This window comes from Macaca fascicularis, chromosome 12 (assembly GCF_037993035.2).
Source record: "Macaca fascicularis isolate 582-1 chromosome 12, T2T-MFA8v1.1".
NCBI classification, from domain to species: domain Eukaryota; kingdom Metazoa; phylum Chordata; class Mammalia; order Primates; family Cercopithecidae; genus Macaca; species Macaca fascicularis.
In genome coordinates this window covers 83,243,088-83,256,083 of record NC_088386.1, presented here as the reverse complement: position 1 = coordinate 83,256,083, position 12,996 = coordinate 83,243,088, and positions in this window count along the sequence as shown.

The following is a 12,996-nucleotide window of genomic DNA, read 5'->3' as shown; positions in this document are numbered from 1 at the left end:
TATGTAGATTTGTTTCAGCGTTCTTCCTTCTCTCTCGATCTCCCTAGTCCCTCACTCCTGTTCAATGGGCTACCTTACTAACTAAATTACCTTCCTCCAAGTCATTGTTCCAAGATCTTTCTTTCTTTTTCCTTTATTTTTTCTTTTTTGAATCTAAGGGAAGACTATGCAATACAAAATACAATTTTAAGAACTTTGGATCTGTAATTTTAAATCTCTAACAAAAAACTCTAGGACGTATTCACTTTATAAGTGAATACTGCAGATTGTAAACAAATTTTCCAAAGAATAGGAAAAGAGGAAACATTTTCAAACTCTTTATTTTTGTGTATTTATTTATTTGAGACAAGGTCTTGCTCCGTTGCCTAGGCGAGAGTGGAGTGGTGCAATCACGGCTCACTGCCTCAACCTCCCGGGCCCAAATGATTTTCCCACGTCAGCCTCCCAAGTAGCTGGGGACCACAGGCATGTGCCACCATGCCCAGCTATTTTTTTTTTATATTTTGTAGAGATAGGATCTCACTGTGTTGCCCATGCTGGTCTAGAACTCCTGAGCTCAAGCAATCCTCCCACTTTGGCCTCTGAAATTGTTGAGATTACAGGCATGAGCCACCATGCCCAGCCAAATTTTCAAATTCGTTGTATAAGGTGAGCATAACCTTGACATCAAAACTTGAAAAGAATAAAAGAAAACTTTAGGCCAATCTCTTTCACAAAAATAGATGTGAAAAATTCTAAACAAAAAACTAGCAAACTGAATTCAGAAATAAACAAAGACAAAACATCACAACCTATTTAGAATTATTTCAGTAATGGAAATGTAGTTCATTAAACATTTGAAATGTTCATCAATATCATTCACCATATCAAAGGAAGAAGAATCATATAATGAATTCAATAAATACAAAATAAATATTTTTAAAAATTCAAAAATCTTTCATGATAAAAATATTTAGCATGCTATAAGTAGAATAAGAATTGTATTATCTTACAGAGGTGTCAAATTATGAAGGTCCAAAACTCCTGAAGCAAATGCCATACATAATGATAAAATGTTGAAAACTTTCCCTCTAACTCTCGGAGTAAGGCAAGAGTACCTGCTCTCATTAAAACAGAATCAATAATAGGAAAAAATAAAATCATGTATCAACTGATAGAATGCAATAAGAACACAGTGCCACCTTTGCAATATTCCTGTCAATATAAATAACCTAACAATCAGACAAATACTGATGGAAGGACCTTCCACAATAGAAGTGCCTTATGATCTTCAAACATGTAAAAGGTAAAAATAATGAAAGAAAAGATAAAGAATCAATCAAGACCAAGAGAGATTAAAGAAACATGATAAACTGTAACTAATTTGTGATTCTGAACTGGAGTTTTTGCTGGAAAAGGCATTATTCAGACATTTGGTGAAACCTTAATTGCGTGAGTTTTAGATAATAGTAATATATCAATATTTGTTTCCCAGTTCTGATGGTTGTAATACATTTATTTATGAAAAATTTTTGTTTGTAAGCATGTATTATAGCCTAATAGGCTTTAAACTTTTGTTCCTAAATGGTTTGGAGACAGGGGTGGTAGTGAGTACTCTCTATTGCATATGCAACTTTTCTAGAAGTTGGCGATTGTTCTAAAAAAAGTCCTAGAGTTATCAGGAAGGCCTTTATTGTTAAGGTAACTTTATGTTTTTAGTTGTTTATAACTTATCTATTTCAAATTTGGCTTCTGTAGAGTCAGAGTTTGCATATATGATCTTTTCCAGGGTTTTAACTGAATCAAATTCATCAGTGTTTTAGAATCAGCTTTTTCAGGTATAAATTAAACAATGGATATTTACTTTTTAACTCCCTTACCTTTAACATTAAGCAGGATTTTTTAAAAAATCTTTTTGATGTTTTGCTTTATGCTCTAAAAATGTATTACACTTATTATATATGTTCATAAATCTGTATTGGTATAGTAATATAATTAGATATGACTCAATCAAAAACCATAAACAGTGCCTGAAAGATTTTGCTATTTAAACTTAATAAACTCTGTCCTTAAAGGTGTGTATTTAATTATAATGACTATGTTTGTGTGTTTTAACATTTAATATGCCGACTTATCTTTCACCAAAGGCAGATTTTACTTTACAGTTTTCTTTATTCTTTTGCTAAAATTGAGGGAAAATATTATATTGCATTGTATATTATTAAATTATTTTATGCTAAGAGAATGATACTGATGTTTACAAGACTTTACCAAACTATTATTCACAAATCAATCAACTGAGAATATTTCCCCCACATGAATTCTATGTATTTATTTTATTATAAATGAGAATATTTCTGGTCAATAGTATTGGGCATATGTTGTAGGAAATGAAAGCGCACTATTCACCAGAATAATAATGGTATTAAAATTTAGAAACTTAGTTAATTGAACTTTGAATGGTCAATGGGATCAGTATTGTCATGGTTATAATTACTTCCACATGGTATCACTTCTCCTTTTAATATGCATTTTGTGTGAATGACATGACATAATTATCATTAAATTGTTTTGGTTATTTTAACAACCATTGCATGAATTTCCCATTTAATGATGAATGACTGTCACTAATTTATTAAGAGTATGTTTATAAAATGCTTACTGTTTACTACCCATGGTCATGTGGGTGTTTTAGGTTGGAATAAAAGTACTTTTAGGACAATCATAGAGAAATATAAATGTCTTCTTATGATTCTAGAAAAAGTATCTTTCCTTCTTCAAAACACCTAAAAGTAATTTTAATTTTTAATTTACATTAGTTAAATATTTATTGAGTGTCTGACATTTATAATTATCTTCCAGTGTATAATATGTAAAAAGAGACTGAGCACACCACTAGACACATAGAATAAAATAGAATAAGGGAAACAGCAAAACATCAGCACAATATGCATGTGATAATTTTCATAACAGTGAGGCAAGTCAGTTGGTACAACTGCAGAGAAGGAAGAGATTATAAAGAAGGCATATAGCCTTAAATACATTTCCAGGCCAAATCTCTAGGGTGACTTACTTGTGTTTTGTATTTCTAAGTCTATGGGAAGAGAGCTAATGCTACTGTCTTCTCAACTCATTACGTGTAATTCCCTGAAGTGTTTTATCTCTAAGTAATATTTTTAAAAACTTATTAAAAATACATATTCATGGAAAGTTCATTTATTTTATCAGATTTCTTTTTGTATAATAATTGAACAATTCCTTTTGATGTAAATATATTAATCAAAAATTAAAGGGGTAATTTTAAGTATAAAATAATACATGTTTTCAACAGATATAGAAAAACAAATCATGAAAGATTTGAGCAGTGGTCATGTCAAACACTAAGATCATGGTGTCAGAATGAACAAACAAATTAGAGAATCAGAGGATTAAACTAATCAAGAGTAAGATTTCATGGAAGAGTAACCAGACAAAGAAGGAAGAGCATTACAGTTTGAGAGACCTCTGGGTAAGAGCTTACTGCATGCTGTAGGATTTGAGAGCTTGATTTACGGAAAAGACCAGTGTGGCTGAAGTGATGATAAAGAGCAGGATGAATGTGAAATTGGGCACAAAAGTAGGGGTTCAATTTTGTGGGGGAATCCATTGTATTTGTTTCACAAAATACATTTGAAATGGTTTGTTGAATGCCACCTTTAGGAGACAAAGTACCTACAGATATTTAATAAGGTTTATAAATATTATATATACATATTTTAAATAGGAACTATTCCTGTCTTTAAGGATTATAACATTTAAATCATGTTGTATTAGTTTGTTTACATGCTGCTGATAAAGACATACCCATGACTGGGCAATTTAAAAAGAAAGAGATTTAATTGGACTTACAGTTCCACGTGGCTGGAGATTCTCATAATCATGGTGGAAGTCAAGGAGGAGCAAGTCCCATTTTACATGGACAGCATCAGGAAAAGAGAGAATGAGGAAGATGCAAAAGCAGAAGCCCTGATAAAACCATCAGATCTAGTGAGAATATTCACTACCATGAGAACAGTATGGGGGAAACCACCCCCATGATTCAAGTATCTCTCACCAAATCCCTCACACAACATGTGGGAATTATGGGACTACAATTCAAGATGAAATTTGGTTGGGGACACAGCCAAACTATATCATTCCACCCCTGACCCTTCCCAAATCTCGTATCTTCACATTTCAAAACCAATCATGCCTTCTCAACAGTCCCCAGTCTTGACTCATTTCAGCATTAACACAAAAGTCCACAGTCTGAAGTATGATCCGAGACAAGGCAAGTCCCTTCCACCTATGAGCCTGTTAAATCAAAAGCAGGTAAGTTACTGCCTGGATACAGTGGGGGTCCAGGGATTGGGTAAATATAGACATTTGAAATGGGAGAAATAGACTAAAACAAAGGAGCTACAGGCCCCATGCAAGTCCGAAATCCAGTGGGGCAGTCAAATCTTAAAGATCCAAAATGATCTCCTTTGACTCCATGTCTAACATCCAGGTCGTGCTGATGCAGGAGGTAGGTTCCCATGGTCTTGGGCAGTTTTGCTCCTGTGGCTGTGCAGGGTATAGCCTCCTTCCTGGCTGTTTTTCACGGGCTGGTGTTGAGTGTCTGTGGCTTTTCCAGGCACATGGTGCAACGTGTCAGTGGATCTACCATTCTGGGGTCTGAAGGATGGCGGCCCTCTTCTCACAGCTCCGCTAGCCAGTGCCCCAGTAGGGACTCTGTGTGGGTGTTCTGACCCCACGTTTTCCTTCTGCACTCCCCCAACAGAGGTTCTCCATGAAAGCCTTGCCCCTGCAGCAAACTTCTGCCTGGACATCCAGACATTGCCATACATCCTCTGAAATCTAGGTGGAGGTTTCTAAACCTCAATTATTGACTTCTGTGCACTCACAGGCTCAACACCATGTGGAAGTTGTCAAGGCTTGCGGCTTGTACCCTCTGAAGCCATGGCCCAACCTCTATGTTGGCCCCTTTCAACCATGGCTGGAGTGGCTGGGATGCAGGGCACCACGTCCCTAGGATGCATATAGCTTGGGACCCTGGGTCTGGACCATGAAACCATCTTTTGCTCCTAGGCCTCAGGCCTATGTTGGGAGGGGCTGTTATGAAGACCTCTGACATGTAATGGAGACATTTTCCCCATTATCTTGGGGATTAATATTCAGTTCCTCATTACTTATGTAAATTTCTGCAAACGGCCTGAATTTCTCCTCAGAAAATGTGATTTTCTTTTCTATCTCATTGTTAGGCTGCAAATTTTCCTAACTTTTGTGCTCTGTTTCCCTTATAAAACTGAATGCCTTTAACAGCACCCAAGTCACTTCTTGAATGCTTTGCTGCTTAGAAATTTCTTCCACCAGATACCCTAAATCATCTCTCTCAAGTTCTAATTTCCACAAATCTCTTGGGCAGGGGCAAAATGCTGCCAGTCTCTTTGCTAAAACATAACAAGGGTTACCTTTGCTCCAGTCCCCAACAAATTCCTCATCTCCATCTGCGACCATCTCAGCCTGGACCTTATTGTCCATATCATTATCAACATTTTGGGCAAAGCCATTTAACAAGTCTCTAGGAAGTTCCAAACTTTCCCACATTTTCCTGTCTTCTTCTGAGCCCTCCAAACTGTTCCAATCTCTGCCTGTTACCCAGTTCCAAAGTTGCTTTTACATTTTTGGGTATCTTTTCAGCAACACCCCACTTGACTGGTACCAATTTACTGCATTAGTCGGTTTTCACACTGCTGTTAAAGACATACCCAAGACTGGGCAATCTGCAAAAGAAAGAGGTTTAATTGGACTTACAATTCCATGTGGCTGGGGAAGCCTCACAATCATGGCAGAAGGCAAGGAGGAGCAAGTCCCATCTTACATGAATGGCAGCAGGCAAAGAGAGAATGAAGAAGACACAAAAGCAGAAACCCCTGATAAAACCATCAGATCTCGTGAGACTTATTCACTACCATGAGAACAGTATGATTGAATCCGCCCCCGCCCCCCCAAATTTAATTATGTCTCACTGGGTCCCTCCCAAAACACATGGGAATTATGGGAGTACAGTTCAAGTTGAGATTTTGGGTAGGGACACAGGCAAACCATATCACACATTAAAATGCACTTTGTTTTTTTAAATTTCGTCCCGTCATCCCTTTTTTAGTAATACCTTATCCTTCTAGTGATTAGACAGGTTGAAGGGTACTGCATGTAATATTTATGTGATAAAAGCTTTACTTTTTAAAATATGAATTTAGATACATAATGAAAGCTTAATGTTTTCTTAAATATGGATTTGGATATATCACAATTTAAAATGTGATGCATCATGAGTAAAATTTCCTCTTGAGGGTTTTAAAAGTATGTCCTTCCTAATTGTAGTGTAAAATCTATAGTCAGCTGCAAGCCACTCATAACCATATGGCTAAGTATAAGTGATTGGACTATTAGTCAATCTTATGCATATAGAAAAATGCCTTGTATCACAATTATATTTCAAGAGCAATTCAATTATAGTCTTTTTCACAATCAAGGAAAGATGTTCTGAGTATTCTGGATTATTTGCAATAACTGCCTCTCAGCTTCACATTAATATAGATGATAAATGCAGTTCATCATAGAAAATTTGAATTTTTATAAATTGAATATTTGGGAGGTTGTCTTTAGGTAACATATTTATTTATAAAAATTATTTCTCTAAAATAGTTTCTAGTCATAATCACTGACTTTATATACATCTTATCTTAATGAATGTTCATATCACTGCTATAGAAATGATATTAAAATTTTTATTAAAATTACAGAGAATCTTTCATGTAAGAAAATTAAGTGACTTGACCATGGTCACAGATAGAAACTGGTAATAGAGAGAATACCAATGTCCATTTAATGATTGTTATATAATTCATTTTATTTATACTAAATTTATTCATTCCAAATATAAATTTATACTAAATTTATTCATTCCAAATATAAATTTATACTAAATTTAAAAAATCAGTTTTCAATATAGAAAAGAATTGAATAGGCAAATCAAATGGGTGTGGCTAAATAACAACCAACACATTTATAATTTTTCTTTTCCCCTTTTCTATGTCATTATCAGATCTTCCGACTTGGTCATCTAACATTCTTGTCCTTAAAATACTATGGATATATGATTTCATTTGAAACATCTTCATGATACTAGCAATTGTTTTTTAAATTTCTTTTGTTTCATTTTTAATCCAAGAGTGTAATTTTTTGAAAGTGATTTAGGATTAAATTGCTTTAAAATGATTTACATTTATAAACTACTGTATGTCAGACAGGACCAAAAGTCAATCCATGGGCCAAGTGCAGTGGCTCACACCTGTAATCTCAGCACTTTGGGAGGCCGAGGCGGGCAGATCAACTTAGGTCAGGAGTTTGAGACCAACCTGGCCAACATGGTGAAACCCTTTCTCTACTGAATATACAAAAATTAGCTAGGCGTGATGGCGGGCACCTGTAATACCAGCTACCGGATAGGCTGAAGAGGAGAATCGCCGGAACCTGGGAGGCAGAGGTTGCAGTGAGCCGAGATCTCACTACTGCACTCCAGCCTGTGTGACAGAGTGAGACTCCCTCACAAAAATAAAAAATAAAAAATAAAAAAATACATCAATTGATGCTATCTTTCAAGTCCCATCTCTTTTTGTTCAGTACCTTGCATACCATACCAAGGTTTTTATCCAGGTGGCATCAGATTATAATGAATCTTAAGGAAGGTTTTGATAAAACAACAAATTATTATAGAGAGTAGACAGCACATATTGAAGTGGATGAAAGTTTCTACTCTTTATCCTATAGATCAAGGTGAACTGTTTGTGCCTACTGTTTACATATGATCTTCTTTTTCAACAGCTTATCGTCAAATCTTCATAGTCTTCCCTCAAAGTCTTCCCTCGGTGCAGATTTGGCAGCTCCAAAATTTACTACCACATAAATTAATGTGATGATGTGTTCTTTAATTTGTGACTCACATGGCTTAATTGATCAGAATATACTTAATACAGTAATAGCCATTAAGAATAATGTCAAATTATGGTTAATCGTATCTGGTAATAATTACCACAAAAGGAAAAACAAGAAGAAGGAAAAAAGAGGAGGAGGAGAAATAAATGCAATTATTCTTTACTCAAACACTTTCGCAGAGTACCCAGGAAAAAGAGGAGTCTGTTCATTGCTATTCAGGATTCTGCTTGTCTGGGAAGGGTGGATGGATCTCCCTTTAGTTTACATGCATTTTCCAGAAGGGGTTAGTCTGGGCCTCTTTCTCTGGAAGAATGAAATAGATGTTTAATCCTCAGAGCTCAGTTTGTGATGTTCAAAGATAAAACTTTCTTCTCTTCTAGAGAATATGCGGAACTGTTTGTGCAATATGCATTTCAAAATAATTGGGTTTTGCAATAGGCATTAATATACATGGAGTTTTTAGGAAAAATCATTTAAGATTCAATTATAGCTAGATTCTACTATTTTTAAAAGGCATTTCTTGTGTTGTCTATAATTTCAAAAAGTTTCTTCTCTAAAATCTTAGTTTTACTTATACTCACTTGTATATTCTCTTTCCATTTCTTGTTCTGTGTCTTTAGTAAATACTTCATGTCCTTTATATATACAGTGGGTTTAAATGTCAATTATGAAGTCACAATTTATATGCTTTGAAATAAGTTTTCAAAAACAGGTAACAAAAATACGAAGAAATTTGTCCTTAAAAGTCTCGTTTTACAAGAATTTAGACACTAGAATAGCCTGAGGAATGTAGGAATATAAGGAAGTTTCAAAAAAAAATTTAGTTCTTAAGAATAATATGACATAAAGTTAAACCATTTTGTAATATTCATTCTCTGTATCAATTCCCTTTGAAAAGTTCCGTAAGAGCCTTTTACATTTAATTTGTCTCTAGATTTGATCAAATAAAATGTATTTTAAATCACACAATTATAAAGAGAATTTGATCACTTTGCTTTTTTTTACATCAAACTACTAAAAGTTAAAAATAGAGAATGATATCAAAAGAAATAAATTTTTATGGATTAATTTCAAGCCTGTTTTCAATTAATTGCTCAATACTGAATTTATTTCTGTCACTTAAACCAGTTTTTTTTCTTTTCGTTTCTTTTTTTTCTTTCTTTTTTTTTTTTGAGACAGAGCCTTGCTCTGTCACCCAGACTGGAGTGCAGTGGCATGATTTCAGCTCATTAAAACTTCTGCCTCTTGGGTTCCATTGATTAAAGGTGTGTGCCACCATGCCTGGCTAATTTTTTATATTTTTAGTAGAGATGGGGTTTCGCCATGTTGCCCAGGCTAGTCTAGAACTCCTGGCCTCAAGTGATTCGCCTACCACGGAGCCTCCCAAAGTGCTGGGATTACAGGCATGAGCTACTATACTGGCCTAAACATCTTTCTTTTGTTCTGAATAAATTTACATTAATTTACTCACAAAATTATTTTTAGATATTCTTACTCTTACGTATACTTACTGTGATTAATTTAAATTCAATATATTTTGAAAATGGGAATAATTTTAGGATTCCTTTTATATAATATGAGAATAGATATAGATTTGCATGGACATATTTAAACTATAAATCAGATGTTAGGACAAAGTTAAATGTAAAATATTTAAGCCAATTTGACAACACTAAATATGATTTACCTATTGAATTTACTACTAAGATAAACAATTGTTAGAACTTTTTCATAAAGCTTTGTGAAATCATTCTTTTCTCATCATTGTGGTAATCCAAAGATACCATTTTTGAATACATATAGAATCAATTCACTGTAGGAGTTGAAGTTACAGAATGGAACAATAATGTCTTAGGAAACATCAATACAACTGTTTCTTCCAGTTCTAAGGTTATATAATCCAAAACTACAGATTACCTTAGCTCAACAGAAACGTGTAGGTTCTGATTTAGGACATTAATATAGCAAAGGTGATTAATTCTAGATACTTTAAGAAATTCTTTTAGTTGTACAGTAACGGACTTAGAAAAGATTTTGTTTTGTTTTCTATTCTTGTTAGTTTTATGAGAAATATAATTTTGTTCTTCATAGAAAGGGCAATTCTAGTAGAGGTTAAGATCTCAGGATTAGATCCACAGGATTAGAAAAGACAATAGAAGGAGATTCAAATAGCTAGAAATTAGGCCTGAAGAAAGTACTATGATACATGCTAGGTGTATGTTTCATATAAGTAGAGCATGATAGCAAAAGGAAATCATCATTAGACAATAGAAAGAAGTTGTGCATAGAACACTTCCAAACTAAAAAGCCCCATATATGTTCAGAAAGTGCTGGGTACTTAGGCATATTCCTGCTAAGTAGCCAGATTCAAAAGCAGAGTGTTTCAAGGATCTCACTGAGCGCAAGCTCAAATCATTAATCAATTTCTTTGTAATCAGTAACCAATGCTGACAAGCTAGGACAAACTACCCTATATGTCCTCAGACTCCTGGTCAAAAAGCAACCCTATGAATCAATATATTTAATACCTTGACCAGAGGTCAGTACCATACATGTGTGTTTCTTATTTCAGTAAGAAAGCCAAGGCTAATTCCAGACCTGCTGAAGTTAACTTTTATAGCACACTCAAGCCTCTGACCAATCAATGGTCAAGACTGTCTTATGACAAAATATCATTCTTGCTTGTCAGTAATTATTTTTCTTGCAGCATCATATAATCAGATAGACAATCAAAAGTCACCTACAAACTCCAAACATTTGTAATACCCAGTGTTTAGGACTTATATGGAATCAGACAGCTGAAATATCCAATACCAGTACAAAATTTTTGTACTAACAAAATACTTATTTTTGTACTAGCTGTAATTTTTCACCTCACTTATATTTCTGCATTTATGTTCTATATCTGCTGAATGACTCAGAAAACATAATTTATCTCTCATTAATGAAGTCTAAGTCTTCAGGCCAATTCTCTTTCATAAGGATAATATCCTGAGAGGGTTTTAATTCAATCTCCCAATATGTAATGTAAAGATTTCCCAAATTCAGATATCCGAAAATCTTTTCAAAACTCACCACACTCTACAGGACATACTCCTCTAGGCTTTTGTTTAAAGGCAAATGATACACTGCAACAAGAGAAGGAGAACGCAGGCAAGCATTGGGTTCCAACCAGCATCCCATCAGCAAGTTCCCCAGGAACTTTATTGATAGATACACACACATATACACTCACACTAAACTTACTCTGTCTTCAGCTTGAACCATGAAAATATGTACAAGGACTTTAGCTTTGGGAGAACTCAAAGCAGAAATCCCAGGCAGTACTTCTGTGCCTCTTTGGAGATATAATCAGCCAGGCAGACATAGGCTGGTTGGCAACCATTGGTGAAATAAATTGCGTTTGAGAAATTGCTATGGGGAGTTTGGAGATTAAAACAAGTCTCATAAATCTGACTGCCCTCATTTTCTCCAAGAGTTAAAAAAACAGACATTCAAAAGTCACCAAAATAAAGTGTTTCAAATCCACCTGTAAATAAAATCTATTTCATATATTTATAAAATCATCAATACCAGTATTATGATGTCATGTTTTGTTGCATATATGCATAAAATACCTGTATTATAACAGAACAAACTAATAGGTAGAAGATAGGATATGAGAACTACAGAACTATTATGATAGTTGTCAAGAACCCAGCTTACAAAGACAAAGGTGCTAAACAGTGAGAACATAATTAAAAAGCAAGGCGTGGTAGCACAGGCCTATGGTCTCAGCTACTCAGGAGGCTGAGGAGGGAGGATCACTTGAACCCAGGAGGTCAAGGCTGCAGTGAGTTGTGATTGCTCATGACAGAGTAAAATCTTGTCTCAAAAAAAAAAAAAAAAAAAAAAAAAAAAACAAAATAAAAAGACCGAGTACATAGGGAAAAAAACACTGAGGTATAATATATGTTCTTTGAAGTGAGGAGTAAGAGCAAATTACTCAAATAGGGAGAAGGTCAGAGAAGAACTAAGTGCAAACTGACTCAAAATCTTGACATTAAGTTATGAAATTATTAAATTTCCTCAAATTACTCCTCACTCAGGGTTTTTATCTCCTAAGATCCAGAAGTGTGAACAGTGTTATAGGTAAGTGTTAACTGAGCACAAGAGCTTTAATGATACTAAAATAAAATGTGAAACAGGTAGCCAATAATACACAGTTTAAGACCTTTTGAAATAAGAAGTAAGATGATCAGAGATGAAAATGCAGATAGAGGTGATTGGTGAAACAAGCTTTGTTCTCGGGACAAATGGGCTTGCTAATGCTCTTCTTCCCATATCAAACACTAAAATTATTGTGTCTCCTTGCATGGATAGAGCTGGTTTTGGGTCACTTTACACCTATATAAGTAGAGAATGTGTGCTCCTGAGAACAGGAATCTTCTAAGAAAAAAGTCAGAAGAGTTCAATTAGAAATGTCAAATCTTAAACCAAGTTCGATATTCAAACAAGACATGCCTTTATGAGGAAAAGATACAGAGATGAGAAGAATAGGACGGAAGTCGTCATATTTTTCTACATTTCCCCTTTTTGCAGCAGCAAGTTCCGTTTCCTCTCTGAAAAATGAGGTTTGCTGTGATAATAATTTCTTCCAACAGAGTCAATGAGTCAGAGAATAATAACAGCACCACCAAATATATCTGAAAGATAAAAACGTTTTGAAAAATCTGCCCCAACATTAATTTTTTTTCTTTTCTTTTTTTTGAGACAGAGTCTTGCTCTGTCACCTGGGCTGTAGTGCAATGGCGCAATCTCAGCTCACTACAACCTCCACCGCCTGGGTCCAAATTATTCTCCTGCCTCAGCCTCCCTAGTAGCTGGGATTACAGGCGTCTGCCACCATACCCAGCCATTTTTTTTTTGTTTAATTTTTTGTAGAGACGGGATTTCACTATGTTGGTCAAGCTGGTCTCAAACTCCTGACCTCAGGTGATCCACCTGCCTCGGCCCACC